This window comes from Pelophylax lessonae (genome assembly GCF_965119305.1).
Source record: "Pelophylax lessonae genome assembly, chromosome: 1".
Lineage (NCBI taxonomy): Eukaryota > Metazoa > Chordata > Amphibia > Anura > Ranidae > Pelophylax > Pelophylax lessonae.
The window spans coordinates 326986940-327014730 of NC_138768.1; the positions used below are offsets into that span (position 1 = coordinate 326986940).

The 27791-nt window shown below is 36.4% G+C and overlaps 1 long non-coding RNA gene and 2 gene segments (V, D, J or C); all 3 read left to right on the forward strand.

Annotated features, from left to right (window-relative positions):
• The window catches only part of LOC309544177 (immunoglobulin mu heavy chain-like), a 652707-nt gene extending 639282 nt beyond the window's left edge, over positions 1–13425 (forward strand). Inside the window, exons 4-7 of the C gene segment in view lie at positions 9358–9666; positions 10569–10896; positions 11674–11990; positions 12851–13425.
• LOC309544178 (immunoglobulin gamma-1 heavy chain-like) overlaps positions 1–27791 on the forward strand; it is a 764436-nt gene that overhangs the window by 514362 nt on the left and 222283 nt on the right.
• On the forward strand, positions 17253–23053 carry LOC309544602. Its single transcript, XR_014224858.1, has 2 exons — positions 17253–17463; positions 22823–23053. It is a non-coding gene; the product is annotated as an uncharacterized lncRNA (long non-coding RNA).

The window sequence follows — 27791 nt, forward strand, 5'->3', positions numbered from 1 at the left end:
ACTGAAACTGACAGCTGTGCGCTATTAGAGATTTCAGTATCTCTAAATTTAGAACTGAAAGTTACACACTGATGACTCAGTGGTCACAGGTGTCCAGGGCCAAAAAAAACAGTTTTACCACAAAATATATTTTTAGATACTAGTATTTCAAGCCTTTAGTGAAGTTATTTTGAAATAATTCTGTATTAAAATTAGTAGTACAAGGTTATCAATGACTTTGATTAAAATATGTGTATATATTATTATAATTGTTATAATTCATTATATATATATATATATATATATATATATATATATACACACATATATATATATATATATATATATATATATACTATTATATTACATTATATATATATGTATATTATTATATTACATTATATATAAAACATGTAATATATATATATATATATATATATATATATATATACATATATATGCATATATATATATACTATTATATTACATTATATATATATGTATATTATTATATTACATTATATATAAAACATGTAATATATAGATGCATATATATGTATATATACATATATATATATATATACATGGCACAAATCCAGACATGACTAGTATACTGTAATGTGTTTTACTGGTTTCTCCATTTAAATTATATTGCTAAATCCTACTTTTGAATTATTTCCTTAAAAAAAAGAATATATATATATATATATACATATATACAATATATATATATATATATATATATATATATATATATATATATATATATATATATATATATATATATATATATATATATGTATGTATATATATATATATATATATATATATTTAGTTATCATTTGCTTGTTAAGTTGTTAAGCGGAACCTAACCCTGTGGTTTTAAGGCAAAGGAACCGGGAACAGGTAAGGGATTTACTCTTATCTCTTATTTAATGTTCATTTGGCATCATATTATTATATGGATTAGTACTAATTATTATGCATCAGAAAACGAATTGTTTTAGTTTAAATAATATAAATGTGTAATATTAATTGCAATGGTATCATTTGTATTTTGTTGTGCTTTTAGTTTAGTGTATAGTTTTACATAGAACTATTTGTATCAGGCTCATTGCAGATGTAAGCAGGCTGCAGCTATAGTTTGCTTTGATAGTAGATTACAATGTCAATTTTAGCTGACTGTAACAACTGTGCAGTGTCTGGCAGATCATTTTTATTTACTATGCAAAAACAAGGGTTACTTGTAAGCTACCTACTAGTATCCTGGGTTATTCTGTACCCAGGTCTGTATAGCACCAAATATTTTACAGGAATTATTTTGCCTGGGATATACAGTTTAACGGATAGCACAGCAGGTGCCTTAAGCTTAGCATAGGTCACAGAAGTAGCAATTAGCTTTGCAATAAGCTTATCAGGTATCATAAGGCAACAGCTTAACTAAAGGTATGATATGGAGAGTTTACCACTCACAGACAACATTAACAGCTTAGCTGAATTGTATAGAATATATTGTACAGCTAAAGCAGAGACAGAACTGCTGACAGTATAGCTTAGATTGCACAGCACCGCTGCCTTGTATAGGTGTACTGTACCATACAGCTGAAGGTGAAGAAAGCAGCGCATACAGCAGGTGGTGGTTTAGGTACTGTACAGCACAGAAAATGGAATATAAACTATTATAAGGCATAAGTAAATTGTTGGGTATGTATTGTACCTTGCAAGCGATGGCATAGTAGGTACCATTTGCAGTGAAGATTAATGCATTTACTGTACAGAACAGCAGAGGGCACAGCACAGCAGTCAGAACCGCATATACTATACTGTGTAATTTGGAAAGGATAACATTAACTGTAGCTAATGGCATAGCAAGGGCTGCATACAGTAAAAGGTACATTTGATGCTGTCCAGCACAACCAAAATCATACCATATTTCACAGCTTAGTTGAAATGTGTAGTATGCGCTGTACCATAAAGCTAATGGCATATCTGGTTGTTGCATATCCTATAAGGAAGTATAGCTATTGTAGTGTAGAACATAGCAAGCAGCATGGCATACATGGTGTCACCTGCCTGAAATGCATAGCATGTACTGTAACATACAACTGTTATAGCAAGTGCTGAATACAGCAAAAGCCAGTGCAAGTGCTGCACAGCATGCAGCATGTTCTGAAAATATTGTTATAGCAGGTGTTGTATACAGGAGAGATTAGCACAGATATTGTACAGTATACAGCAAAAGAATATATAGTACAACACAACTGAAATGTTTATTGTGTGGTAATGTACAGCCATTGACAAAGCAGGTGCTGTATAAAGCAGATGATGGATGGTGCAGGTACTACTAACGCTGATGACAGCATAGCTAAATTGCATAGCATATACTGTACCAGTAAAAAGCACAGCAGGTGCTGTAGACTTTAGAAAGTGATACAAATAGTATACAGCACAGAAAAACGGCTTAGCAAATACTGTACAGCACAGCAGATAGCACAGCATGTGCTATACTATACAAGTAACGAAATATCAGGTTCTGTGTTCACCAGCATGTAGTGTACAGCACAGCAAGGTTATAGCCCAGAAAAATGGCTTAGCAGCTACTGTACAGCACAACATGTATTATACCATGCAAGTAATGCAATACCAGGTTCTGTATTCACCAACAGGTAGTGCATGTAGTGTACAGCACAGCAGACAGCATAGCATGTATTATACCATGCAAGTGATGCAATACCAGGTTCTGTATTCACTAGCAGGTAGTGCATGTAGTGTACAGCACAGCAGACAGCATAGCATGTATTATACCATGCAAGTAATGCAATACCAGGTTCTGTATTCACTAGCAGGTAGTGCATGTAGTGTACAGCACAGCAGACAGCATAGCATGTATTATACCATGCCAGCAACGCAATAACAGGTTCTGTATTCACTAGCAGATAGTGCATGTAGTGTACAGTGCAGCAGGCAGCATAGCATGTATTATACCATGCCAGCAACGCAATAACAGGTTCTGTATTCACTAGCAGGTAGTGCATGTAGTGTACAGTGCAGCAGGCAGCATAGCATGTATTATACCATGCAAGCAACGCAATACTAGGTTCTGTATTCACTAGCAGGTAGTGCATGTAGTGTACAGCACAGCAGACAGCATAGCATGTACTATACCATGCATGTAACGCAATATCAGGTTCTGTATTCACCAGCTATGTAGTGTACAGCACAGCAAGTAACACACCATGCATTGTTCAGCACAGCTTAGGAGTAATGTTTAGCATGTTCTACACCGGCTAATGGCAAAGCAGATGCCATTTACAGTGGTATCGAGTGAGGTTATTGTAGCGCCAAACAGACGCCAAAGCATATCTAGTACTGCTGTCTATCATGTACAAATGTTATAGCAACTGCTGTATACAGCAGAAGCCAGTGCGGGTGCTGTACAGTACACAACATGCACTGTACAGTACAGCATGTGCTGTACCCCAAAATGAATGGTACAGTGATCACTGTATACAGGAGAGTATAGCACAGGTACTATACAGCACAGTTCATAGCAAAGCATATATAGTATAGCACAACTGAGATGTTTATTGTGTGGTAGTGTAAATCCAATCACAAAGCTGAAAATATGGGAAGATGGTACAGGTACTTACAACACGAATGTCAGCAAAGCTAAATTATATAGCATATGCTGTACTAGTTAAGGGCATAGCAGGTATACAAGAAGGTTACAGCCCAGAAAAATGGCTTAGCAGCTACTGTACAGCACAGCAGACAGCATAGCATGTACTATACTATGCAAGTAACGCTATACCAGGTTCTGTATTCACCAGCATATAGTGCATGTAGTGTACACCACAGCAAGTAACACGCCATGCATTGTTCAGCACAGCTTAGGAGTAATGTTTAGCATGTTCTAAACCAGTTAATAGCAAAGCAGATGCCAGTTACAGTGAAATGGGGTGATGTTATTGTAGGGTCAAGCAGATGCTGAAGCATACACAGTACCGCAGCAAGTTCTGTGTACAGCAGAAGCCAGTGGAGTGATGTACAGTATACAGTATACATCGTACAGTACAGCATGTTCTGTATCCCATAATTATTGGTACTGTAGACACTGTCTACAGGAGAGCATAGCACAGGTACTATACAGAAAAGCATATATAGTATAGCACAACTGAAATGTTTATTGTGTGGTAGTGTATAGCCAGTCAGAAAGCTGAAAAGGTCAGGAGATGGTGTGCAGGTACTTATAACACTATTGATAGCATAGCTAAATTGTATAGCATATGCTGTAATAGTAAATGGCACAGCAGGGTATCCTTCAGAAAGTGATACAAATAGTATACAACACAGAAAATGAAAGAAAAGCTACTGTGCAGCACAGGAGACAGAATAGCACGTGCTATACCAGGTTCTGTATTCACCAGCAGGTAGTTCATGTAGTTTACAGCACAGCAAGGTATACAGCATATATTGTAAAGCACAGGTTAGGAGTAACATGTAGCATATTCTATACCATGGCAAACGGCAAAGCAGATGCCATTTACAGTGGTATGGAGTGCAATTATTGTAGGACCAAGCAGACGCCAAAGCAAACAGTATACAACCTTTACTATACAGTACAGCATGCTCTGTACCCTACAAGGAATGGTACAGTAGGAGCTGTATACAGAGAGAGTATAGCACAGGTACTACAGCAGGTGCTGAGTACAGCAGAACATGGTGCAGGTACCTATAGCACAAGTGACGGCATATTTAAACACTATCACATGTACTGTACCATATAGCATATTGCATAGCAGGTATTGTATATATTAGAAAGTGATATAAGTAGCATACAGCACAGAGGATGGCATAACGCTTTTGTACAGCACAGCAGACAGCATAGCATGTACTATTCTATACTTGTAAAAGCCTTGTATTCACTAGAATGTAGTGCAAAAAGTGTACAGGACAAAACATAGTACGGCAGGCAACATAGCATTAACTGTACAGCATAACTGATATAATATCTATAGCATGTACTGTACAACTAACAGCATAGTAAGTGCTATAGGCTTTAGATAGTGCTGCACTTACTATATATGACAGCATGTACAGGACAGAACTGCATATGGAATAATATGTACTATACAATGCATTTAATGGCAGAGCAGGGCTTGATACAGCATGAAACAGTGCAGGTACCATCCAGCACAGCAGATAACAGAGCAGTGAATGTAATGTACAGCACAATAGAAATGTGTAGCATACACGGGTCAGCTGGAGGAAAGGCATGTGGTGTATAAACCTTTTTATAAAATAAATGAGTACAGTAGAAGGTAGAGGAGGTAAGGTGCAGCTCAGCAGGTATTTTCAGTATAGCAGGTAAATTACTGCATAACTGCCTAAATAACCATTGTATTAGCAGGCCATGTATACAATAGAAGACAATCTAATATAGATTAGAACTGTGGTATAGCTAGTATAGATAGAGTTAAGCCACAAGCTGTAATGTATTAATTAAAAGCGTAGCAAATACTAACTACACTAGGAATCATGTAGTACAAATCCTATATCACACAGAGGATAGAGCAGCTACTACACGTAATACTATATTTAGTAATTCATGGTAATGTTAATGTATTGCTCAGCAGTCAATGTAGAATGTACTATAGACCCAACCTAAACTAGGTTATGTACCATAAAACTAACTGTGTAACACGCATTGTATATAGTTCAAGGTAGATCAGCAAAACAAGAATGAAAGCCTGTATGGGACAGTGCAAATAAAGGTATAGGGGGTACTGTATACAGCAAAAAAGCAGTGCATTTAACATAAACATAGCAGATATTCCTCATCCCGACAAAAATAATGCTAGTTGTTATAGAATATATTTTTTTCCCATCTAAAACTGCTTTCTCTAGTTTTTTTTGTTGGGCTCAATGGGGCATATCATATCCTCGTTGGATCTTTTCCTTTATTTTTTTCCTTTGCACAACCCTGGCAGGAAAATCTCACTTGGACTGGTGCCATAGCTATGCCACTGTAAGGTGAGATCTTCTTTCTGAAACAGCAAGGAAGATCCAAAGGGGTGATCAAGCTGTGGTCCACGCCAACTAAAACCAATAAATCTGTTTTTGGTGGAGTTGCTCTGTAGGTAGGAGAATGTAATGCTAATGTTACTGTACCGCACAACAAAGGATGTATACACCATACCTGAGGGTATATGTGCTGTTCTGGACAGCTTTTGGCAAGTTCTGTAGACTCAAAGTAAAGTTCAGAATATAAAATATTTAAGACACAGCTCACTGAAGGAAAGTACAGGTACTGCTGACACTAGTAGAACGTAGGGTAAGTTCTATACAGCTTAGTTGGAGAAGGTATTCCATTCCATAGTTTGGAGCAGTTACTCAGGAAAAGTACATAATATCTGGTCATTTAGGTACTTAAACAAAAAGGGCATATATAATGCATACAAAAACTAATGTACACAGGTAGCTATAAAGCAAACAGATAGCATTACAGATCTCTCACAACTCATCTAAAGAAAGTATGGTTGTTATTTTACATATCAGTGTGTAATATACAGTGGAGATAGGACAAAATAAATAAAGCAGAAGTCAGAGATTAGAATCATCAGCTTCTAGGAAAGCAGAATGGGCTATAAACCTCTCAGGTAGCAGTGAAACTTGCCAACTTGCACTTTGAAGCTCACGTTGATATGGAAAAAAAAGTAGCTGAGCATAGCGTAGAGATTTGCACAGGTAAGAACAAATGCTTGCTAGATCCATTAGGGCAGTGGTCCAAAACCTTGGTCCTCAGGGCCCACTAACAGGCCAGATTTTAAGTATTACCTTGGGGAGATGCAGACTAGAATACTGCAATCACTGAGCAGCAAATGATATCACCTGTGATGTAATTTAGTTATCTTGCAAACCTGGCCTGTTAGTGGGTCCTGAGGACCGGAGTTGAGGACCACTGCAATAGGACCTGTGTTGAGGGACAAACACAGCTTGTTTTTCACTTCAGTATGAAATACTTCTAAAATTATTTAGAATTAAATGCTAGGCACATTGGAATTACATTTGACCTCCTGTTCATCTGCATTTGATGTGCTTCAAACTTCTTTTGCATTCCCATAGATGTGTATAGGGAGAGAAGCAGTTCTGATGCAAAAGCCTTTAAAGGCCCTGTAATTGTAATACAGGTATTGCATAGCTCATTGACCAAGAAATAGAGTGCTAGCTCATCAGAAAGTTTACAGAGTGCTTTACCACTAACCTGAACTAACAACAGACAAGTCAAAATATATTTGATAACAGTGAGCGGATATGATAGAAATAAACTGAGAGTATATAACCTAAGCATATTGTTCCAGTGGGTTAGGTAGCCATTGTATAAATGGGGAAGATACAGACTAGTACCGATTGTTATCTGTTCTGCTTTGGGCTAAGAATTTTATATCTGAGCCTAAAGCCGAACAGATACGAATATCGATATCAATAAAAATATCAATGAACTAACGGTAATTTGTATTGAGTTTAACCTATTATCTGTTAAATGATCTAGTTAGTGTGCCTGCTCTCCATTCTTCGCAGAGTGAAATTACTGTATGAAATGTATATAATGTTTTCAAGTACAACATCATTGTGCATTCTAAGTGCTCATATATCTTACAATGTTGTTTGATAGAGTTTCAAAGCATTATACAATATACATTTGCCAACCACTACTATAGCACTAAACAGTTCATAGTTTGAAGAAAAAGAAGTATTTGTAGTTTGTAAGATATACGTCATCAGTGAGCTGTCCAGTAGCATAGTGCTGAAACCCTGAATAGGATCATAGGAATAGGAATTATAAGCACAGTATTAAAAAAAAAATACATCATTTAAAAACTTACAAAATTATATAAAATGCAGAGCCTGTATCTGTCTGACATACACAAAAAGTATAAGGAATGAAGAAAAACAGTTCTGCATTGTGGCAGTATGCATGGATATAATGTGCTATACATGAACAAAGATAGCTTGATTCATTAAAGAAGCAAAGAATGTTTACTTGGCAAAGTGAATGCTTAATTTGGTTAATAAAATATTGGTTTGTTAACTTTAGTCATCCAAGACAAGTCCAGATTTTTTTTTTAATTTTCCTGCACATGACTGGTTATTCAAAGTGAGCACAGCTTCACCTAATTCACTAAACTAAGTGAATATTCTATTCATTTTTGGTAAATCAGCTCTAGCTACTGCTAGGCTTATATACATCAAATAAAGTAGAGGGAGTGCAATATACACATTGGCTATAATTCTGTCAAAATAATTTCCATTTCTAAAAAAATAAAATAAAAATACAGTAGCACATGCTATTGTGCTACAATCCTATATGCAGATAAGTATGTTTGGCTTTATGTCAGTAGTGCTGCATTATAAAATTAACAGCTTTCCAGAATGAGACTTTGTATTACTATTATTATTAGCACATTTTGGCATTACTTTTACTAGGCATCGTGTAGTCTCATCTGTTAGCATACCCCACTTGTGACAACAGACATTTTTGGATTTGCAAGTAGGGTATGTTCTCCAACTAACCAGAAAAAAACAATAAAATGTCAATGTATAACTAAAGAAAGATGATTGTTAACAAGAACTGTCATTTTTTTAAAGTATAATTTAATAAGTGTGCAGTATCTAAAGTTAACCAAAAATATACCAGCTTTTAATAGCATTACCGGAAAGATGAATGAATGTTTATGCCAAATTACAGCATATGCCAGTCCTTACTGAAAACTATACCTTAAAGTTCAAAATACATGACTTATGCCATTCTTTTTTTTTTTTAACAACTAAGGTTTGCTCAGCACATAAAAATTATGAAAGTTTTATGCTCAACATGTCATGAATTTTATAATTGTAAAATCAAAAAAGTATTTTCATTGTGCTTTTTTGAGGGGGGGGTAATATTTCAAAATGCCTAAATATTATATTTAGTACAGCAAGTATCTATAATTATCTATAGCAAAAGTCAAATTATTTTATTATGTGCCACATTCAGCCAGTCACATGCTTTGGGGGTTCCAGCATTTCAACTGGTGCAGTGTTTAAGATCCTAAAAGTAACATTTCTTCAACATATATTATTTTTTTAATATAAATACATGATATTTCAAACAAGTATGAAAAAAGGTTATCTAATTCTAATATGAATCTCATCCTAATTCTAACTTTAATCTAAACCTTTAGCTCCCTTTTTAACACTAACTGCAACCATCTAGTATTAACAGATTTCAGTTGGACCCAAAACTGAAATATTTTCAAATCTCCCCTTTTAACTTGTACTAAACTCTGGCTCCTATCCACAGTACTCATTCCTTCCATCTTTTGCTTCTATTCTCAGCTGAATCGAAGGGCCCAACTCTCTTTCCACTTATTTCTTGCGGCACGTCACAGGAAAAGAGCACCACTATTGGCTGTCTGGCCAAAGATTTCCTTCCTGGCTCAATTGATTTCAGCTGGGCAGATCAGCAAAGCAGTAACTATTCCATTGGCTTCAAGAAATACAATCCTGTGTTGCAATCTGGAGGTACCTATTCAGCAAGCTCCCAAGTTAAAGTGCCAACTGAAGGCTGGCAGAACAGCGATCCTTATTACTGCACTACAAAGCATTTAGACAAGAGCGATTCTGTGTTGGTTCAGTTGCCAAGAGGTAAGAATCTTACATTTCCATTGCATTACAGTAAAACAACAATACATCTTTACCTTTTTATCAGATAGAATGATACCTTAAAGTTTATTGAATAGTGCTTAAAGGCTTCGCAAAAATAATAAAGTAGATTCAGCAGACTGCTAGCACTTTATGAACTGCAAGTATGCAAGGGCTCACTGCAGCTAGTGATTCTTATCACGTACTACCTAGGCTTTCTAACTAGTGCATCCCAGTTACTGATCAAACTCTTAGGTAGTGCTTAGCAAACCCACCTCCTTTTTACGGGAGGCATGCTAACTTTGCAAGTTTTGTATTAGTTTTACTCTGTAAAGGCCAAAGTATAATTAATTCTGTGCTAAAAGTTAAAGTGTAAAATCCACACATGACAATTTTAAATATTGCAGCTCACAAACACTTAATTGTGGTGGCTGCATTAGTTTTTTTTAGGCTTTTTCATTTATTTTTACCTTGTGATTAGGCCAGTAACGCACTTCCTGTCGTTGGGTGGCTCAGCTCTATGTAGGAGAAATGGAGACACCCTTAGATGGATTACATTACAATCTCATAGCAACAGTTTAACTATGAAGCACCTTTTTTTCTGAACATCTTGTGCATAATATTTTATGACTATAAATAAGCAGAGGATATCAAATTGTATAATATAATGCAATTACAGTATTGAATAATATTACAAATTTAACAAAGATTTTTATATATCCCACCTTCAATTACTGTATATATGAACATGTTGTTCCTAAGGTCAAAGAAGTTAGAGTAGATCAGTGCCTAATTTGTATGATATTTTTTTGTAATTATAGTCATTTGTGTTACTGATCTGTATCATTTAATGAGATATAACAGAGATACTGAACTTGCTCTTTTTTTTCCTTTTTTTTTTTTAGTAGAAGGAAAGAAACCAACAGTAACCATTCATGCTCCCATCAAGGACGATGTAGAATTAAACAGCAATGCCACAATTGTATGTATTGCGAGTGGGTTTTATCCTAAAAACATTCAAGTGTCATGGAAGACGAATTCGGAAGTGAATTTTGAAGCCGTAACAGAGGAAGCAGTCTCCAATGGGAATGGAAGTTTTATGATAACTTCCTATATCGTAGTATCTAAAAAAGATTGGGATAAAGATATAAAATTCTCATGTATAGTAACTCATGATGCCTCTGACTTCCACGAAATTAAGAATGTGAGCAAATCGATTGTATGTGGTGGTAAGTTCATTCACATTCTAGCTGATTCAGTAAAACCTAATGGTTAACTAATGCATGTTAATGTATGCAGCAAAATGCATTTTTTTTTTAAATTTCCCTTGCACATGACTGAGTACTAAAAACAATTTTACTAAGCTAAGTTGTACATACCCTGATGTTTAAGCTCCAAGCTGCAAAACTGAAGACAGTTATAAAAAGGGACTGCACAACATTACCTAGCACTGGCACAGTGGTTTCATCATATATATATAGAATTTTGAAAGGGAAAGAGCATTTGTAGGTAAAGGAGGTAACTAGGGAATGTTCTATCCTCTTCAGCAGGCAATGTCTCACTCCAATTAACATGCCTCTGGCAACTGCTAGCTAGCGGGAGGACACTGCACTAAAACTATGCACAAGTTACCATTCATCCTAAACTTGTCCCTGCAAACTGTAGTATAAAATAAAGATACCGTGACCCCTTGGCTGTAATATATTTGAAATTAAAGCAATGTTATGGATAGCAATGTTCTCCTATAGTTTCTATGTGGATATCCAGTGATATCTACAACTTTAATGCCTCCTTAGCATTATATGAAAACTAACACAGATAAATCAAATTTAGGGCAATGTTCTATAAGTGCCAGATATTTTCCTACTGTCCGAGTACTCAAATGCATTTTAATGATTCTTTACTGCTCAACTTTTTCACTCTTGTTAATGAAAAATGTGCGAATACAGTTAGCCACACAGATAAGGTCTTCTAATTTTTTTTTATCTTTTTTTGTTTAGAATGTGAAAGCCCAGGTAGTGAAATCAAAGTGACTGTTGTGGCTCCATCATTTGAAACTATTTATTTCCAAAATACTGCCCCACTCACCTGCATTATTTCAAACATGGAAAACAAAGATGGATTAGAGGTCACCTGGTACCAAAATGGTGAAAAAATGACCGACACCAAAATAGAAGACCCAGAATATGACATTTCTTCACGGAAGTACACTGCCAAGGCCATTGCTACAGTTTGTCCTGAAGACTGGAGAACAAAGACTTTTAGTTGCAGCGTGAGCCATCCTGATCTTCCCGGTGTTAAAAATGTCATACTTAAAAAACCAAATGGTATGTGTTTAGTGCATATTTTAAAAATTCCTAATCTTTATTAAATGCACATCTACACACTAATTGCATTACAGATTACTATTTTCTACTTTTAAAAAGGTTCATTCTATTCAAGTACAGTTTAATACTTCAAAAGATAATCCAGCGAATATTTAATGAATTTATTAATTCGCTGTCCTTCAAATTTTACACTTTTAAAGGAAAAGGTTTAATAAAGCCTATAGCAGAGATTAGAAATGTTGATATAAGGCCACTATTGGACTAAAGCAGTCATTACTTATTTTGTATGATGGCCTAAACCCTTTCATGGGTTAAAACATACTGATTATGTTCTCTTTCCATTTATGCAGTCAAATCAGGAGCAAAATTAGGCTGAAGAAGGTAGACTGATTAAGGAATTAGTGAATATGTCTGAATTGTAGATACTTTATTTGAAATTCAGATCATTACATACAGTATATGTAGTAAATAGTAGAAAGTTTTAACTGTAAACATCTCGTGTTCTTATATAACTCACATTCGTGTGCCTTTAATATAACTTATATTGGTGCATCATGCAAGTGACTTTATAAGTTTCCAATCCATTCTCTTTAACAAATCATCCATCCTCTTTCCCTGAAACAGAGGAATGGTCATGATGTGCGTGAACCATATTTATACTCAAGAATCACCTAAGTCTCCACTATTCCAATTAAGTGGTGCTACCTTGTATATTCTACTCAGGTGCACCGTATTTCCTCATTATTAATACATTTTACCCAATGTTCTACATCTCAATGAAAGCATGCCATTAATTCAGTTTCAGTTGATGTTCACAAGTTAGGTATGCGTTTTTTCAACATGTTTTATTTGTTTCCTAGGAGAAGATGCCAAAGCTCCAATAGTTTTATTATACCCACCACATCCAGAGGAAATGTCTAAAAAGGAAACTGCCACTCTGTCGTGTATGGTTAAAGGCTTCGCCCCAGATGACATATTTGTCAAATGGATAGATAGTGATAATGTAGAGCTGTCTAATGTTGCAACCACAGGGCCTATAAAGGAGATCACTTCTTCTAGCAAGAAAACCTACTTTCTCGTAAGCACATTAACCCTTCCAAGTGTTCAAGATTGGAACAATGGAAAATCATACAGCTGCATAGTTGGCCATGAATCACTACCACTACACACCACCCAAAAGACCATTGACAAAACCGCTGGTAATCCAACTAATGTGAATGTGTCCCTTGTTATGTCTGATTCTTGTTAACAGTCCTTTAAACAATGACCAGATAACATTGCCTTTGTTCTTCCCTGCGTGATGTGTAAAATGAGGAGGAGGAGGAAGAAGGAGAAGTGTCATCTTGGTGTTTGTTGGTCTGCTTTTTGTACATTAACTTTAATGAACCCTTTCTGCATCCTGAAAAGTAGAAATAAAAAAAATCAATTTATAAAACGCTTGTTTTCATGTATCGTGTGTCACTGTCTAGTTCTTGTATGGTTAGAGTGAAGCTAACAATGGTTGCTGAAGCTGCTTTCTTAGCTGTCCTAGATTCTAACTTCTCACACACAGACAACACTATGTTAAATAATGCAAGAATATATGCTGTGCTCGTTCTTCATGGCCAACACTTAGAGTTTATATATAAAATATATATATATAAAAACATAATGTATTGCACTAACCCATCATAACCAGATTTCAAGAGTCAGCTACAACAAATGAAAAGCCAGAAATGCTTATTATGGTTTACAGCCATGTTCATCGACTCATTTTTTTCTGGGTCTTCACACAATCAAAGGATAAATTGTAACTTCCCTTAAAGCAAATCTGTCCTAAAAATGAAGCGTGCAACTACAGTTGGATATATATATGCAGACAGGGGTGTCTGCATGTACTTAGCTGACCTTAAGAGTGCCCCATGAACCAGAAAAATGAGGTGCACCAATATATGAATACACATTACACATTAATAAACCTTGTCATTATCTAGAAGTTTGAAACACATGCTGTTTATGGTCACAATGGACCAAAGTTATCTTCAACTTGTACCTGGAGAACAGTTAACAGGAAACAATGTAATGTATACATTTTTTTTAAAATAGGAGAACAGCTAACAAATAGAGCTGTTTTTTTTTATCTACTGATTTAGGAAGAATCAGCATGCAGCTTATTAATATCTGAGGTTCCAGACTCTTTTTCAAAAAATTAAATATGCATTGGGCTGCATTATGTGCAAGCTCACATGTATCTACACAACTAAGATATGCAGATAATTGCAACCATATCCACCAAATACCTAAAATTGTACCCATTCCCTGCTTACAACCATATCCACCAAATACTTAAAATGATACCCATTCCCTGCTTTTTTGTGTTTGTCCTGCTTAACACTGTTTGTTTGTCCTTTTTTCTCACTAGAAATCTATCAATTAAAAAAAATTGTTAATGCTTAGAAGGCAATACCAAATATACATTTTTCTATAGTGCTTAACAACTGCTGGCACTATATCCTGTAAATAATTATAGTAATAATAATAATTCCATTGACTATTAAGCCAACAAATATATTAAAATTCAAAATATTAAAAAAAATCCTTTGTTATAATAATCAGAATAATAGTGATCAAAATACTGTATATTCCTTGATTGATAGAAGTAGAAGACATACACTAGGTAAATAGGACAGTTGAAAGAGTTGCATAATTAGGTTTCAAGACAAAGAAAAATCCACACACATTTTTGTTGGATCTTTCCCATGGTGTATATTTTTAAGTCAAATGCCCCAATATGCATAGCACATTATATATCCTACACAGGAAACCCTAATAATAGCAAAAAATTATATTGTTATTTGGAAAAATAAAAAAACAGGCTTTACACTATTAAAAAAAAAAAAAAAAAATGAATGTAAAGAAATTCTCACTGAAGCGAAAAAAAGCTGCTGACATCTCCCTCAACATAAAAAGTTGGCCTCCTCTGTGTTATCAGAAGGTGACCTCCTCTGTGCTATTAGAAATTGACATCCTCTGTTTTATGGGCATGCTACATTTTTGAATTACCTTGTTTTAAAGCACAGACTTTAGTTACAAACCATCCGTGCTACAGAGAGGGAAAAGTTAATATAACCCAACGAAGGCTCTAAACAAATATAAATAGGTAATGCTATAAACATTTGATTGCAACTAAGCTGAAGACCAGATGAATTATTCATTTGAAGAAACTAACTAAACTAAGTTGTAAGATGACACATGCAGAAATACACACGTAGACAAATGTATTTAACTTTAAAAATAGTTGCTTCGACACACTGCAGGGGATTTACTAAAACACAGAATCTGGTGCAGCTGTGCATAGTAACTAATCAGCTTCTAAAGCTGGCTACACACTATACAACTTTTATACAACTTTCTTGTACAACTTTCCTTTAAATTTACCAAAACTGTATAAGAGTAGGTCAAACCTAAATATTTTCAATTTGTATGCAGTCAGGCTGGCCCTTCTACTGCATAGTTGAAGGTAAATCTAAAGGAAATTAAACAACAAAAGCTGTATAATGTGTATCCTGCCAAAGCTTATATGAACAAGTTGGAAGCTAATTGGTTACTATGCACAGCTGCACCAGATTCTGTGTGCACCAATTTTAGTAAATCTCACCCACTATTTCTTTAGTCATAGATAGAAGGAATTAGTAATATGTTGGCCAAAAAGCAGGCAGGTAATCAAAGGGGTTGATTTCCTAAAGGAAAATAGACTGTGCACTTTGCAAGTGCAGTTGCACTCATTTTCCCCAGAGCTTAGTGAATGTGGTGAAGCTTCCCTTTGTAAGGAATACCCAATCAGGTGCAAAGAAAATTAAAAAAAAAAAAAAACAGTACTTTTGCTTGCGCATGTATGGATGGTGGAAAACAGCAGAGCTTTACCACATTCACTAATCTCTGGGGAAAGTGAACGCAATGGCACTTGCAAAGTACACAGTCTATTTGACTTTAGTAAAGCCACCCCAATGCGTTAATGTTTATGAATTGAATTTCTATATAGAAGATAGATATAGAAACTCATTTTGTAATCCATCTAAACACATATTATTCACAATGCCTGGATATTGCATGTCAGTTAATAAAACCTTTGCAATATTCCTATTTTCAAACTATACCTATATTTCTCTGTGATGTCTCCATCCCAGCTTTATAGACATATATGAAACTGAATCTGAACTTTCTGTTACTAGTAAATTACCCAATTCAGTTTTCCATTAGACACACATACATTTAAAAAAACATATGAAGTAGACTTTGTGGACATTTACCTCTTTAACTTATTACAGGTGATAAGAATATAAGTATATTGCCATATCACAGGTTGATATAGCAGTACATTTGCTATAACCTTAAAAGACGGACATGAGCCCTAAAACAGTAAAAAAACAAACTAGATATATAATATTACATTGATTCCCAGCTAGATTTTTTTAAATGATGTCTATATACATTAGTAATCTCTATAAACATTAATACACGGGAACTTACTAAATCTGAATAGAATTGACCACATATGAAAATGACAAGTAAAGCAGGGCTTTAATAGTCAAATCAATAAACATGTAAGAGAGATGTTTTAAAAACTACTTATCAACAGGCAGATATCAGGATTTGCCATGATCCTATGTATTTTCCAACACCGTAGAAAAGAAAATGGCATCTGAGTAATGTCCAGATTATTAAGTGCATGAAAGAAACATTGATATGGTATAGCTTTTCAGGAATGAAAATGCTTTCAGGTGTAGTCAGACATTTAGGTCAAGCTTTCAACTCCTGTCTGATAGTGCAAACCAATACACTAAGCTCATACATGTAACAACATTTCCATAGAGTGTCTTTAAATAATAAAGCCACCCTATGGGTATGACGTTTGTCCTCTGCATTGTATGTGGCAGGATCAGCAATCTATGTGATCAGAACCTGGCAATAGATACATGCGTTTCCATACATTGAACCAAAGCAAAATGCCTCTGATTCCATTGAATTTCCATGGAAATAGTCCTGGCTAGAAAGAGAAATAGCTCTGTCAGCTATTGACTCCTATAGAGGAGAAGAGACTGTTATTTAATGACAGAGTTTCTCACCTTCCTCACACTCTCCAAAACTAGGAAACATGTAGCTGGAGAGGAATTTTAATTCTCCCGATTATTATGTAAAATCCTGCGTGATTTGTCCCTAACAATATTATATGTATGTGCATATATGTGCTTATGTCTGTATTTAAGTTAACTATGCTGTTGTCCCAAAGTGTTTAGTAGTTCACAACTGTGCAGTTTAAACTCTGCATGTGATTTGATTTAGTGTCATTAATGTGATTTTTTACATTCCAACAGCCCGCATGGTCTATATAGAAGAAGATAATGATATTGATAATCTCTGGACCACAGCTTCCACTTTTATAGTGCTCTTCCTACTGAGCCTCTTCTACAGTGCAACTGTCACTCTGTTTAAGGTGTGATTTATTGATGTTAGAGATATGATTGCTTGGTGAAGGGGCATGCTAACAAAATGTGATAGTGTCTGAAAATTGGACAAATGCTGAATGAAGTTCAACATCGGTTTCAAAACTGATGGCAATAAAAGTAATTTTTGCTTTTTTATTGGAGGATAGACAGAATGGTGAGAGAAAGCCTTTTGTCCTGGCCTTTTCCACAGTCCTTGGCTGTTTTTTAAAGTTTGGTATTTAGGAAGTAAACCAAAATGAGCCGAGAAAATTAAATATTTAGCAAAAAAACTATATTAGGGGATCCTGAGTGAATAGAGAGGAACTAGCATACGGCAAAGTTGTGGTCCTTGCTTGCTACGTTAAAGGGTTCCAGGTATAAATATGTTTACATAGTTACATTGGTCCATCTTGGACCAATGTAACTATGCATACACTATACCTGTGGAATTCTCCTGGAAACTGGAGATCACTGTAGCATGCCCCCATACTAGAGTAATATCCAAAAGATCACTTGGCCCTTGTTTCCTACATTAAAGAGTTCCAGGTATGAATATTCTTACATAGTTACATTGGTCCAGCTTGGACCAATGTAACTATGCATACACTATACCTGTGGAATTCTCCTGGAAACTGAAGATCACTGTAGCATGCACCCATACTAAGTAATATCCAAAAGATCATTTGGCCCTTGTTTCCTACATTAACCACTTAAGCCCCGGAAGATTTTACCCCCTTCCTGACCAGGGGGTTTTTTGCGATCTTTTACTGCGTGACTTTAACAGACAATTGCGCGGTCGTGCGACGCTGTACCTAAATGAATTTCACGTCCTTTTTTTCCCACAAACAGAGCTTTCTTTTGGATTTTTTGATCATGTGCTATAAACAAAAAAAAGAGCGTAATTTTTGCAAAAATAACAATATTTTCCACTTTTTTTTATATGAAATTCCCCCCCAAAAAAATGTAAAAATCTAAATTTTTTAACATTTTCGGCCAAATTGATTTATGCTACATATGTTTGGTAAAAAAAATCGCAAAAAGCGTATTTTGATTGGTTTGCGCAAAAGTTATCGCGTTTACTAACAAAGGGAAAGATTTTTGTCATTTTTGGTGTTTTTTTTTTTAACGAGTAATGGCGGCGATCTGCGATTTTCTTTTGCGGTACTGCGATATTGCGGCGGACAGATCGGACCCTTGACTGACATTTTTGACACTTTTGGGGGTATCAGTGACATTACTGCAGTAATCAGTGCTATATATATGCACTGTTACTGCAAAAATTACACTGGCAGGGAAGGGGTTAACTGTATTGGACAGGGAGGGGTTAAGTGTGTCCTAGGGGCGTGATTCTAACTGTAGTGGGACATGGCTACTAGTGTAAAAACAGAGATCAACGGTTCTACATAGTAGAACCGTCTGATCTCCATTTTTACACAGGGGAGAATTGGCTCCAATTCCAGTGACAGGCGAGTGACGTAGATCTACGTCACTCTGCCTGGCCTAGGCTGACTGCCCCAGTAAATATACTGTGCGCAGTCGGCAACCGGTTAAAGAGTTCCAGGTATGAATATTTTTGCATAGTTACATTGGTCCAGCTTGGACCAATGTAACTATGCATACACTATACCTGTGGAATTCCTCTTGAAACTGAAAATCACCGTAGTATGCACCCCCTACTAAGCATCTGCCCTGCTGCATTGTGAACACAGGAGGTCAGCCACTCAGCACAAGAGCCATTCAGAGAATTCCTTGCACCTATTCAATGAATGCAAAGTGTTCTCTGACTGGAACAGGTGGAGTAGAGGGGCAATAACGTCATGCTCTTGACCTCATTTAATCAGAGAATGCTTTACATTCATTGAGAAGGTGTTAAAAAAGACCCTGAATGCTGCCCCTGCCCAGCCTCCTACCTCCTGTGTTCACAATGCAGCAGGGCAGGCACTCGGTGGCAGATTGATAGCTCCGCTCCTTCCATTCAGAGATCCTGTATCAAAAGATGCATTCAAATCAATTCAAAAGATCAAACAATCAATTTAAATCATTTAAAAGAAAGTAAAACATTTTTTCTCTCTTGTGCCTGCCTGGATTTTAGCTTTATTTGCAATATAGTTTGGCCTTCTAAAATAACAGAAAGCTTACTGGTTCTGATTTTCTACTGAAGTTTTATGGTTTATAAAAAAAATCTCGTAAAGGTAAATTCGGCTTTAGAAAGGCAAATTATAATGATAGAGTAAGAGGCAGATAAGTGTGTACACTGTAGTTTGGTCTAACGGCTTGCATAGTACATAACATTTTGAAATCACACATAGAGGTCTATGTATATAAAGAATGTTTATAATAAGGGTGCAATGTACGTTTCTATTTGTAGCCTTTGCCGAATGAATGTAACATTCCAAACATTCGATCCTAAGTTATATATGCCTTAAGAATATTTGACCAGAATAATTAAAGAGCATTTGACCAATAGAGAAACTAGCCTAACAATTTAAACTAAGACTATTCAACCAGAAAAATTAATATTATGAGGGACAACTCCCTGTATGGAGATTCCGGTGCAGAGGTGAGCTGAAGGTTTGTCTGTTGTTCTGGAGGTTTGACAAAAGACCCAAAAGAACCTCCAGCTGCAGCAGGAAGTAAAATATTTTGTGTTACTACCACTGACTAAATGTAGCATCTTCCTGCTCAGGGCTCCTGGTCGTTAGGGAGCTGGCAAAATCTGGCATCCTAACAACCAGTAGCTCACCCCCCTCATGGCACTTTCAGCTGCGATACTGTAAAAAAATACTACATGGAGCCCCCCCAAAATTATACCAGAGGCTTCAGATCACAAAAGAAAAACATAAAATAAGAAACAGTGTGGCCCCAATCCACCCCCGCCCAGTTCCAAACCAGACCCTCATCTATCTGGGCATGCAGCCCAACTGGATAAGAAAGGGCCAGACAACCTTTCGCTCCTCTCAACTGAACTCGACCAGGTCACATGCCTTTAACATGAGGAGTACCCCATGTCAAAGTATTTTGTCCCCATGTTGATAAGAACAAGGGCCTCTTCAGGTGTCTTTGGAAGGGTTTTGTTTTTAATCTGGAAGCTTCTGGAAGTCACCAGATACTGCCCACTCTTACGTAAATAAGTAAGGGGTACATAATGCCCCTACTCATTCCCCACCAAAAAAAATGTAAAAGCAAACAAAAAACACACTTTTTGACACCTCCTTTATGAAAAAAAAAAACAAATTGTCCCACAATGTAAAATCTGCAATCACATTGTGCATTGATGTAAAACCTAGTGAGCTGTGACACAATCCATTGCTGTCGACTGCTACATCCTGAACCCCACAGTCACAATGTAAACAAAGGGTTGGGGGTCTCCAGTGTGACATTATTGACCAAATATGGGCGTGTCCGTATTTGGTCAATGAAGTCTCCCAGGAGACCCTGCTTCTATGTTTACATTAGGATGGGAACCAAGAGCTGTTATTCATGACATGTTGTTGATGGAAGTGGATCATGTCATGGCTTGGTGGGGTTTTTCTTTCTGTAGATCAGGGAGCTTTGTTTATCAGGATTGCATTAGTGGACAAAGTTATTGATGATGGATGCACATTGTGGGACATTTTTGTTCTTATTATTGTTAACAATGGACTTGTCAAAAAGTGTTTGTGGTTATTTACTATTTACATTACTTTGTGAATGGTTAGGGGTAATATATATGGATGATCTGGTATGGATTTTTTTCTTTTTTGTTTTCTTTCCCCACAATGTTTTTTGTATTTTTTTCATGTATACCTTAAAATCCATACCAGAACTAAAGGAGCTGGTATAAATTTTGGGAGGACCCATGTTTTTTTCACTATCCCCCCCCCCCTTTGTTTACATTCACCTGTCATCCAGGAATCCCAGGCTAACAGCTAATTGTGCCAGGCATGGATAATAGTTAGTTATTTGGATGCTGGCGAGTGCCAGCTCACTAATCATCATGATTCCTGATAGTAGTAATACTGCTGCTAAATGTTTCACTTCCTGCTGCAGCTGTAGGTTCACTTAGCCCAATGTCAATTGGATCAGCCATTCATCAAACCTCCTGAATAATGGGGGAACCTTCAGCTTATCCTTAGTGTGCACAAGAATCTTCATACTCTTTGTGCACAGTGCAGAGGTCTCTCCAATATTATTTTTCCTCTGGTCAAATGTTCTTTGCCTATAGTAGTTAGGCTACTTTTTCTATTGGTCAAATGTTCTGGTTGAATGTTCTTAAAGTATAACTAAAAGCAAAACAGTTTTTTTTGTTTTGGATAGAGTGGAGAGGGATCAGAACCCCTGTCAGTTTTTATTGCTGTCTGTGCCCCTGTTAGGGAGATTAACTCTCACATTGTCCTGTTTACCATTATCATTAAAAGTAAAAATCCCAAATTTTGGGTTGTCCCCAGAAAAGTCATAGAGGGGAACTCTTCCATTGGGGACATTAGTTCTGGTGACCTGGGGGGCCTCAATAAATTCCCTTAATTTGCAGGGATTTCCTCTCACTTCCTGTTTGTCTTTAGGACAGGAAGTGAAGGCAAATCTCAGCAATGGGACACAGATGGTGAAAAGAATTCTGACAGGGGTTAACATTCTCCGTTGCTTTATCCAAAATGAAAAAAAAGTTTTGCCCATAGTTCTACTTTAAGGCTTTTTTCTCTTAGGATGAATGTCAGGGAATGTTACATTTGCCCTACAAAAGGCAACAAATAGAATCTGACAATTCACACATATTACAAACATTATGCGCATTATTCATGACTGTTGAACAATTTTCTTTTTTTTGCATAAACCCCATATTGTTCTCAAGTCTTAGAGTCCATTCACACTGCCGCGACTTGTCAGGTGACTTGTCAGCCTGACAAGTCGCGGTCCTCCCGCTCCCACTGTGTAGTACAGGACCCGTTCTAATAGGAGCGACACAAGTCGCTCCGACTTAGAAAAAGGGTCCTGTACTACTTCGGGGCGACATGGAGGCGACTTGCATTGACTTCCATTATGTGAAGCCCGTGCAAGTCGCGCCGAAGTCGCGCTGCACGCGACTTCACAGGTTGCCCCCGAAGTCGGAGCGACCTAATGTGAACGGGGGCTTAGGGAACAGAGGGCAGTGTGCTGAAACATCCCCTTAGCACCTAGAATTTTACATTATTATGTTAACTAATAAAGCATTCAGAACAAAATATTTAGCTAATTCCCCTCAAACTCTTGTTCAGTTATCAAACAATACAGGTTACTGCCTTGTACAAAGTCGTCCATCTATATAATCATTCATAAGCTGTAAATTCAAGTATATGTTCCTTAGAATGAAGACGCAGTAACATTATCAAATATTACTTCTTTTCAATACAGGTAAAATAATTGCGTTACAAGATGGCATCTGCATTTTCCTGGGGAAGAATGAACAGACTATGGTCCAGTGTCTTATTCAACCTTCCTATATATTTCAGCTTTGTAAATACCTCCTGCTAACAGCAACCTGTATAATATGTATTATTATAGTAGATTATGAGTATCTGTATGCGTATTTTCTGTAGATGTCAATGAAAAATTCTGAAATTATTCAAATAAAGACATTTGAATCACCGAGCATTGTTTAGTGGCTCTTTTTGTGTATGTGTACCTATTCATTTAAAAAATGGATAGAAAATAAAAACGAATACATTTACTATGTATGGCAATTTATCTCAATCATAATGAAAACACAAGATCTGCAAAACAGATGTATATAGTGTTAGTAAATCCTGGCAAATCAGGTATGGCTCTTACACACTGCACTGGATGAAAGCTGTGGCATTGTTAGAAAGTTTACTTTTAATTTTTACCCTTCTCCTAGACTTAAGGAGGAAATTTGGGGCTGACATTAACAAATATCAGATTCTCTTCAGACCTTATGAATTTTGAAATAATAAAGTATTTTCCTGCATTTAAAATTCCTATAAAGTGGATTAAGTGAATAATTGAAGTTGTAAAGCTTTGTTTATTAAACCTTTTTTTGTTTAATTTAATTTGTTTTTTTTTTATATTAAATAATGTATATTTTTATTATTTAGCTCTTCCTGGTTAGGTCATTAACCCTTTCATAATCAGAGGTCATTAACACCACATGACCTAGTCAAGTTTAGCAGCGTCAGTAAGCATCCATAATATGACTAATTGCACCTATCTAAATATTTTTTCATTCATTTTTAGGGGCAAGTAAGGCTTTAAATTGCTCCTCGTTTTTAATAAATAACCAGCCCAGATATCATAAGTTGTCAATTTAGGAAAAATTGACAACTATTGGTCCCGCATTGTATAGGATGATGTCGGAATGTGACCACTGACAAGAGCATTTCAGAGAAGAGGCTTCAGAAAACCAGTTGCACAGTATGGATGAAGCCTGCCAAAGCAAGGTATAAGGTAAGTATTAAAACTTATTCTTCTACCCCTTGACTTAACAAGCATTTAACCCTTGCAGCTAATGAGTAGGGAGGTCCTAGTGCAGGGGCATTTATTTTTCTGATGCTCTAGTGAGGCTTTAATAACTGCAGTCAACTCTTTCTGTGAAATTGCCTCTCTGTGTGTGAGAATGCAGCCTACCGAGGAATGTATGCTCAGCATGAGGCATTGTGCTGAAAAAAAAAAACTGATAAAAAGAATACAGTTGCAATGATTAAACCATATTTTATGTCAGTGGTTCTCAACACCTGTCCTCGGGACCCACTAAAAGGTCAGATTTTAAGTATTACCTTGGGGAGATCCAGACTAGAATACTGCAATCACTGAGCAGCAAATGGTACCACCTGTGATGTATTTCAGTTATCTTGCAAACCTGGCCTGTTAGTGGGTCCTAGGGACAGCAGTTGAGAACCACTGTATTATGTCATCCTTGGTATGACTTGAAAGGTTTCAATTGAAACTAGAATCTGTAATAAGAGATTATCACACAGGGAAATTGGTGTTTAGAGGCCCGTACACACGAAAAAGAAAATCGGGAGTAAAATTGCCGATTTTCAAATCGTTAGTATGGTGCTTTCGACAGCCAATTAGGAATTTTCGGATGACAAAAACTGGATGTCAAGGCCATAAAATTTTTATTGTACGTGAGCATAGCGTCTGATTTTTGTTTAATTAGTAGTTTTCATCTGAAAAAAATCGTAAGAGCAAAACAATTCAACACATGACATCACTTTTGAAGTTGAATTTTGTCATACGAGAATTTTCGTATGAAAGTAACCTCTTCACTTTCCATATGAGACTAGCATGCAACAAAAAACCGACGGAAATTTGTCCGATAATCTGATCGTGTGTGTACGAGGCTTATGACTCAAGCTGAAGGTCATTGGCACATGTACTTTTGATTAATAAGACTGTTTTATGGAACTATATATATATCTAATTAGACTTGTTTGATGTGGGGTTTGTGTATGATTCTATACACATCTTATTCATGTTTGTTGCCAAATGAATAGGATGACTACTTATTTATTTTTTCACTGTATGCTTATTTTGATTTTTTTATTATTTTTTTGTGCGTGTGTGATTTAATACATAGAAGTTTTTTTCTTGATCACTTGAACATTGAAAAGTAATTTGAGGTGTATAAGGTATATGGGTATATGAGGAGTAGGAGCGCTGCACTAATATTATTTTGATTTCACTATTTTTGAGTTGATGATTGAACAAGGGTATTAGCTGCTTATTTTAGTTGCGGAGTATTAATGTAGGTGATCAGAAATATAGGTGGGCGATGTATTATGCAGTGCTTTTAAATCAAAGCATAGTCATTTTATTCTGAAATTAATAAAAACCAGTAAAGGAATTGAAAGAACAGGACAGCAGATAAGCAGTGGGCTTTGTCTTACTGCAGTATCCATAATAGACTGTGAAGGTGGGGGTCTTTTTATTGGAATACCAGACTCAATGATATTGTAGTAGTAAGGCAAAATAATATGACATACGTAACGATTTTGGTGGTCTTTTGGGTTAGGAAGAGGAATATTTTTTAGTTGCATAAGTGAAAGCAGCATGAGTGTTCTGAATCTGAGGAATTAAGTTAAACCTATCTTTAGGGTAACACCAAAGCAGTGAGCTTGTAAAGTAGGATGACAATGGGATTGATTTACTGAAGGAGTTTAGTAAATCTTACAAAAGTGAATTTTAATTTTGCAAGGGATTTTGACTTTTTGAGCTTTATGAAAATAAAGAAACTTTGCTGACTTTAATCATCCAATAATGTGGAAGCAAAAACCCTGTTTTATTATTTTTCTGTGCATGTGATTGGGTAATCTTTATAAAGTGAATATGTGTGCCACATTAACTAAGCTAAGTAAAAATTCCCTTCCAAAGTGCAAGGTAAACTTGTTCAACTCTTGTAGTAAATCAACCCCAGGGTCATTTGCATTTAAAAATAATCCTATGAGGAAAGATAATTATTTTAGTTTTATCCTGCTTGAGTTTTAGGTACACCAAAATACCAAAAAAGAATTTGTTTATATTAAGTCCACATGAGACATACAATAATTTATCATAGAAAATATTTTATCATGCAAAATGCCTACAAATCTACCAAATGTAAAAAAAATGTTGTCTATTACCATACACCATCTGTATCAAACTGGGTACTAAGAACCCACGCCTAAGGCTGGGTCCACATATATGCGAATTGGATGCAAGTTTCCCTGCATCTAATCTGCATGACAGGGGAGTGTGATTGGCTCTTGGTGGTCCGGATTGCAAAAGGGTCCTGTGTGTGTTCGGGTTTGGTTCAGGTGCGAATTTAGGCAAAAATTCCAACCTGAATCAAACCTGAACCAGTGAACAGACGCACACCGGACCCCAGACACGAACCCGCGCCCCACATATGTGAACCCAGCCTAAAGTATCTACATGGAGTACAAAACAACATATCAAAATGTAACTGAAAAATGTATCAGCATGTATTGTATATAGTACAGGCTCAGCAGAGGTTTTTTTGAGTTTGAGGTACTTTTTAGAAAGCCATGAACGAGGTAGATTTCGGTGCTATCAGAGGAACAAATGGCTTGGTGACTAGAGGAAGAACTTTGATTGCCAAAAGAGATGGCATAAATAGAGAAAAGTACTGGGCTGAGAACTAAAGCTGGGTTCACACTTGTGCGATGTCAGACATTGCATGTGATTCGCACCCCAATGCTATGTACATCACATGCGATGTCTGTGCAATGCCAATTCAGCCATACAGTTTGTATGGCTGAATTGGCATCTCATTTGGACCAAAATGGTGCAGGACTCTATTTTTGGTCTGCACTAGAATCGGATTGCATAGGTGTTCAGACCTATGCGATCTGATTCCACAATTCACACTGCATTCTGCCAACCAATTTGGGAGTGTCATTAGCTTTACATTGACATCTGCAGCCATTCACAGGGAGCAGTGTGAACTGCCTGTAGGAGAGGATACATCACCACTGCAGAATATCTTGAAGGAAAAGTCTATAAATATATAGTAAACCATGAGGTTTTCTGAATGCTAAATGTGCACAGGGTTTGCAGTAGCAGAGAATGATCAACAGTGATAAACGTAAAGGAGAGGACAGAGTAAATGTAGCATTTTCATCTGGCTTTGGGCCATGGCTCACCCATGACTTCAATAACTTTTTGTTATAGTATAATACTTTTTTTTTTTACAGTATTTTTTTGAGAATTTAGTGATGATATTTTTTAATGTTTATATACAAAAGTAGAAAAATCCTCTGTGAAGTCCACTCAAGTGAATGAATAAATACAAATGTGCTCCGTGCTTCTCCTTCACCAGTGATAAGACGCCTCTCACCTCACATTCTGACCCCTGTTTTACCAGCGGGTCAGAATCAACTGTTCCCCCCTGGGGATAATAGCAGTCTGGCAGGTATAGATGTAACCCTAGGCTGACATCTCAGGTGCTCGATGAATCTCCACAAAGTCCCTCAAATATAAAAAGCAAAATCTAGTGCTCTGAATAGTGCTAAAATTATTTTAATGTAAAAACTAAACTCACAAAACAAGCACTTCAGTGGTACGGGCTGTACAGGTGTTGCGAGATCACTCATAGCTCTGATGCTCCGCCCCCTATACACGTTAAGTCAGGAATGACCTCATCGGTAGGGTTGGAGCCGAACTGCCGCATCTCAGATTAAGTAAGGAGGCTTCACATCCGCCTCTCTCCCTATTGGCAGCCTCACCCACACAAAAAAAATTAGCTGAGTGAGAGTCTACAAAGCACCGAGCTGGGAAGGCAACTCAAACTGGCTATATAGATGGGTGACACCATACAAGCCATTCAAATGAAATTAGATAACAGAAAAACATTCACAGAGCC